Consider the following 6028-nt stretch of genomic DNA (forward strand, 5'->3'; position numbering starts at 1 on the left):
TATATATATATGCACACACACACACACACATATATATATACCTCGATTCCAGTGGATTCTAAAAATCACACATTTACGTATATATTATGTATGTATGTATGTATGTATGTATGTATCTATGTATGTGTGTATGTACATACGTATGTATGTATTACGTACGTATGTATGTATGTATCAATTATGAAAGAAGTTTCAGCAACTATTGTATTATTTGAACGCTTAAAAGGAAGGGAAAGAGTGTTGACGTTTCGGACGCTTGTCTTTCATTAGAAGGAAAATGCAGAAGAAAAGGCTAAGAAGAGTGGGAAAATTAAAAAAGAAAAAGCTGTTGGGAAATATGAGACTAGCAGTTACACTTGCATGCAAGTCTGCACTTTCTACGCCATCGAATGCTTATCTAAGAAGAAGGCCGCCGGTGCATTATGGCACCGCTGTTATTGCAGGCTTTGCAGTTTAAACATAAAATGCTAGAGAACAAACACCACAAGAAATATCAATCGACCGTCTAGCAGTTCTGACAATCTACTGCCCAAGAATGGTACGTTTTATGGATCCCGAAAAGAGGAAATACATGACTGACCTAGGCGGGATTTGAACACATAGCGCAAAGAGTACGTAGAAATACTGTGAAGCATTCTAACGATCCTCTAAGGATCCTAGTAATTTGCTGCTTTCTGTGAGTATACATGCATATAAACAAATGCAATACTTACTTGCATACCCAAATAATGTGGAGGTGCAATGGCCCAGTGGTTAGGACAGCGGACTCGCGGTCATAGGGTCGCGGTTTTCGATTCCCAGACCGGGCGTTGTGAGTGTTTATTGAGCGAAAACACCTAAAGCTCCACGAGGCTCCGGCAGGGGATGGTGGCGAACCCTGCTGTACTCTTTCACCACAACTTTCTCTCACTCTTACTTCCTATTTCTGTTGTGCCTGTAATTCAAAGGGTCAGCCTTGTCACACTGTGTCACGCTGAATATCCCCGAGAACTACGTTAAGGGTACACGTGTCTGTGGAGTGCTCAGCCACTTGCACGTTAATTTCCTGAGCAGGCTGTTCCGATGAACGGATCAACTGGAACCCTCGACGTCGTAAGCGACGGAGTGCCAACACACCCAAATAATATCGAGCGACATTATCTATTTAATTCTAGCTTGATCAGACTTAACGCACATCAACAGACGTTCGATATGCTGTTTTAATAAGAATTTAGTATGTGTGTGTGTATGATTGTGTGTGTGTGTGAGTATGGCAAGTGAAGGAACAAGCGTTCGTTATCAGTTCTGCAGGTTCTGGCGGGGTTTTTGATCATGTTTTCTGAAACTACGATCACAAATTAATCTCACATTTTTATTATAACACATCATATTGAAGCAATATTCAATATCTTGTTATTTCGTTGTGATCATTTCTGTCGTCGTTGGCGCCTTTATTTATTGATTTATTTGTGCTGTTTCAATTTTCCATGATCAGCCCTATAAACAAATACATTCGATCTGTGATCTTGCAGCGTTTTCTGTCTATCAACGAGTGCCGTAGGCAGCTGCGCCATTTATCGAAGATGGAAGGATGCGATTTTGAATTGATTTAGCTTCCATTTCTTATAACCCCAGTGACCGTGGAGAGAATATATCCTTGTTCACGCACATCATTGCTGTTGTCATTTACCTTCAGAATTCTTTCACAAGGCTTAGAAAAATTGAAGGATCCCTGCATTAAGTGTGTGATTCTGAGAGGGAAATATGTTGAATAAAATCATGATTTACTGATCCTCTTGCATTTTCTTTTACTCAAAGCCAGAAACTTTTCAGCACCACCTCGTATCGTTACAGTCAAATCGTTCCAGCTTTGACCGTCCAGTCGGTTTCTGTTTATCTTTTATTCTATATCATTTGTTTAAATATACAAGGTGCATTCTAGAAGTTTTCAGATATTTTAGGAGAGACATTCATTAAATTCAAAGAAGTACATAATTCTAATTTCTGTCAATTTAAGATTCTTTGGCATCTGAAGCAGCTGGAGATACGATAGTTTGGCCAAAAGAACCGGCGACTGCAAGCAAAAATAAATATTGAAAAAATCGCATTTGGCTAAATTTGAACATACGACAGTTTAACATGTATATTTATATTCATACATATATATATATAACATATAATATATAACATTTTATTTATATTACGTTATTATCATTATCATTATTCAATTTGTTTACCATGTACGTGTGTATTCATCATTATTTTATTGATTCTATTTAATTTTAGAAAAAAAATTGAAGCATATCCTTGACAATTCCGGAACGTATTGAACTTACAAATAATATAATACAATATTTCTATCTGTGTGTGTGTGTGTAAGACAGTTAATGTACTTCACTTATGCTACAAATATTAAGAATTTGTAAAAAGAAAAAGAAAGGTGCAAACGCTACAATTTCCCATTTACTTTCTGGTTTTATTATTTTCCTTTTTCTTATCTAAAAACAAAAAAAAAGAAATGAGGATTTTAGAGCTTAATAAAACAGAAATCAATATAAACCAATATTCTCTCTAATTCTATGTTTCAAATTTTCAAATGTCCTTGCTTCATTTTACAAGTCTTTTTTTTTATATATATATATTTTTGTTGAGAAACATGTCAAGTTTATCGAGTATATATCATTGTTCTCGTCGAGACTTTCTCAGTTTCGATGTTCAGTGTGAGTTTCATTGTTTGTTTCCTGTCCTTTTGTTGTTTTTTTTTCTATCTTCAGTGCTCTTAATTAATCTTTTGGAATGATTCTAGCTGTTGCTGACATCGAAATTCAGCTGAAAAATTCAATGTCAGATGTTATGAATGATGCCCTGGTTGTGATTATTATTGTTGTTGCTTTTGAAAAAAAAAAAAAAAAAATTCACGAATATAATTTTGTTGCTTGTCTATTGTACATCGGGAACCTGTATCTGAATGAAGATAGCTGTATTCATTTCTTTCGTTTTAGTTCACAATGAGATTTGTAAAATTGTTGATTAAAAATAGAAATGAAGGATGCAAAAAACATTTGCTATAGAAACCAGAGAAACCGGAATTTTTTTGTTATAATTTAATTACTGTGTCCTCTTACATTTTTTTTTATTTGTGTTTCTGTTCTTTTAAATTTAGAAGAAAATCATTTATTTCTATTTCTGTTCCTCCATCTCAAAAATTTGCTCTTAGACTTTTTTTTTCTTAATAGGCATGGCTGTGCAGTTAAGAAGTTCGCTTTGCAGCCGTGGTACCGTTTCAGTCTCACTGCGCGGCACCATGTGCAAGTATTTTCTTGGACACCTGGGCCGACTAATACTAGTATGTGAATTTGGTAGAAGGAAAATGTGCGGAATGAAGTATTTTGCTCAAGAACACAACGCGTCGCCCGGTCCAAGAATCGAAACCACAATTTTACGATCGTGATACTGACACCCTAACCACTGAGCCACGCGCCTCCACACAATGACCTTTTGGTACTAGTAAATTAGAAGAATTGATAGCTCACTGGATAAAAACCTGATGGTAAGTAGTTTTGCATTTTCCGTTTTGATTTCGAATCCGTCAAAGTTAAATTCATAGTTCAACCGTCTAGAGGCGAGAAAATAATTACGAGCAGAAATTTGGTCGATCTAAATCGATTTTTATCCTCCTCACAAATTTAAGATATTTTGTCGATACTAAAATTAATATTTCTATGCAAACTTCATTTTCGTTATCATTTTATTTTTCGGCATATTATTATATAATTGGATAAGGGTGTAAGGCTTCACTTTACTTTAGCTTGATAGCTCTTACTAATATAATCACACATTTATCCGTATCCGCAGATTGAGAGCTTCTTTTATTCTATAACAAAATCTTAGCTTTAAGACGGTTTAAAAATAAACGAAGATGAACGAAATTTAGATATCACCGTAAATCTCTTCCATAGAATAGTTTATTAACCCCCAAGAAAGGGAGATAAGCAATTAGAAACCTTGTTCCGGCGAGCCAGTGATGGAACCGCCGCGTTGTCACTTGACTTGTGAGAAATAACAACCAAATATTCCCTCAATTTATACCCAACCGTACTGAAAAAGAAAGAAGATATTGGATTATTTAGACCTAGGTATACAGTAACCGAGAAAAGAATGAGATGGTGAAGGTTTGAACAATTGGAAGATATGTTTGCATGGTGACCGCTGAATAGGAGCTGAACATTAGTAACAAAAATATATCTGGCAGGAAATGATTCTGATTTAAAGGAATTTAATAAATCTTACATTTAGTCTTTAGTGAAAAGATGTATATCAATATTGCATCTCGAAAAGTTTCTCCGCACAACAAGGAAGAAATGTAGGGGATACAATAATTACTATTCAGCTTCTTATCATACAGCCATGCCAGCACCTATAGTAATAGTACTCAACTGGTCCTTATTTTATTGATCACTAAATGATGAAAGGCGAGGTCAACCTCGGCGGAATTTGAATTTAAAGCGTAAATATGGACGAAATGCCGCTAAGTATTATAACTAGCGTGCTAACGAATCTTCCACTCAAATAATGCTTTTTACCAGCGGCACAAGGTGGAGGCACATGGTCTAGTGGTTAGAGCAGCGGACTTGCGGTCGATGGATCATGGGTTCGAATCTCAGACCGGATAATGTGTGTGTTTATGAACGAAAAACCTAAGCTCCATGCGGCTTCGGCAGAAGGTAATAGCGAACCTCTGCTGACTATTTCGTCACAACTTTCTCTCATTCTTACTTCCAACATCTAGCAGCTTACCAGCGACGGACTTCCGTCCAGTCCAGGTGGGGAACCTATACGCCAATGAAACCGGGAAACCGGCCCTTATGAGCAAGGCATGACTCCAGAAGGATCAAACAACAACTATCGGCACAAGACCTGAAATTTGGGAGAGGTGGAGGGGGGGAGACTACTGGAACCGATTTTATCGATCGTGAAAGGATGAAAAACAAAGTCAAACTCGGCGGAATTTGAATTCAGAGCTTAAACATGGACGAAATGTCGCCACGTATTTTGCCTAGCTTGCTAACGAGTCTTCTAGCTCGACGCCTTATAATACACTCAAATAATAGAAGTCATTATTAAACGAGTTTCCTCACAGTCTGATTAAAAAATTCGAAATACAACATAAAAACCATGCCTGAGGCAATTATTACTAGGTTTCAATAAAACCTAAATGTCTACCTTCTCTTGTTTTAGTATCTTTGTATTATTATTTTTTTTTTTTCACAAAATCTAAATTTCATTAAACCAACCGTTTTCTCCATAAATGAACATGCAAAGAAAAAATGGAGAATTTCACAGGTGTTCATGTTTAATTGGAAGTGTATGTATATACACACTCACACTAAGATATAATTATACATACGTACATAGATAATATACATACTTACCTACATCTATATTGAAACTTATACAAGTATATATGAAAGGTATAAGTATGTGCGCGTATGTGTGTGTGTACGTATGGATGTATGTCTGCAGACACACATATATACATATGTCCATATGTGTGTTCATCTAAACCAATACACACACACACACACACACATACATACATACATATATATATATATATATATATAAGTATATGTTTGTATATATATACGCTTTTATGTAAATAGAAAAACACTTGCTCACAGAATGTCAATTTCCTTTTCTATTGATTCCTACCACTGTGTAAGTTGAGACGATGGATAAAAATTTACCAAACCATAAAAATGATATTGATCTGAAATAATAGTAATAATAATAATAATAATAGCGGCATTCCGTCGGTTACGACGACGAGGGTTCCAGTTGATCCAATCAACGGAACAGCCTGCTCGTGAAATTAACGTGCAAGTGGCTGAGCACTCCACAGACACGTGTACCCTAAACGTAGTTCTCGAGGAGATTCAGTGTGACACTGTGTGACAAGGCAGGCCCTTTGAAATACAGGTACAATGAATGATGATGATGATGGTTGTGGTGGTAGTGGTGACGGTAGTGGTGGTGGTGGTGGTGGTGG

The 6028-nt window shown here is 36.2% G+C and overlaps 1 long non-coding RNA gene across 1 annotated transcript in view; it reads left to right on the forward strand.

Annotated features, from left to right (window-relative positions):
* Positions 1-3220: 3220 nt before the first annotated feature.
* Positions 3221-6028, forward strand: part of LOC128249912 (uncharacterized) — a 30113-nt gene continuing 27305 nt past the window's right edge. The window contains exon 1 of the long non-coding RNA XR_008266066.1: positions 3221-3529. This is a non-coding gene — a long non-coding RNA (uncharacterized LOC128249912). The remainder of the gene's footprint in view (positions 3530-6028) is intronic.

This window comes from Octopus bimaculoides, chromosome 18 (assembly GCF_001194135.2).
Source record: "Octopus bimaculoides isolate UCB-OBI-ISO-001 chromosome 18, ASM119413v2, whole genome shotgun sequence".
Classification (NCBI taxonomy): domain Eukaryota; kingdom Metazoa; phylum Mollusca; class Cephalopoda; order Octopoda; family Octopodidae; genus Octopus; species Octopus bimaculoides.